The sequence below is a fragment of the Chinchilla lanigera genome, unplaced genomic scaffold (genome assembly GCF_000276665.1).
Source record: "Chinchilla lanigera isolate Chin_1 unplaced genomic scaffold, ChiLan1.0 scaffold00037, whole genome shotgun sequence".
NCBI classification, from domain to species: domain Eukaryota; kingdom Metazoa; phylum Chordata; class Mammalia; order Rodentia; family Chinchillidae; genus Chinchilla; species Chinchilla lanigera.
Window position 1 is genome coordinate 18,240,087 of NW_004955438.1, and position 307 is coordinate 18,240,393.

The window sequence follows — 307 nt, forward strand, 5'->3', positions numbered from 1 at the left end:
CACATTTATAATGTTTTACTTCTGCGTAATCAGAGCAAACATTACTTTCCTTTGTGGTGTCCATCTGCACTGCGGAGCACCCGGGTTCTATCCCACAGCAACGTGCTGTAGATCTTCTTCCCGCTGCTACTCAAGGGCGCTTGCTCCGAGTGTACACCTCCTCTGGTTCCTCCGCCTCTTTACGGCCATCCCTCCTTTCACTGGCTTTGACATCAAAGCACAAAAGTTCTAATCGATAGCCCTGCTCCTTCTTACGGTCCTTTTTCTTGCTGGCACACGACGCTGATACCCGGCTCTGGGACATCTC

General features: G+C 50.8%; 1 pseudogene; it reads right to left on the bottom strand.

Moving 5' to 3' along the window:
* LOC106149155 lies at positions 1-307 on the bottom strand (annotated as a pseudogene).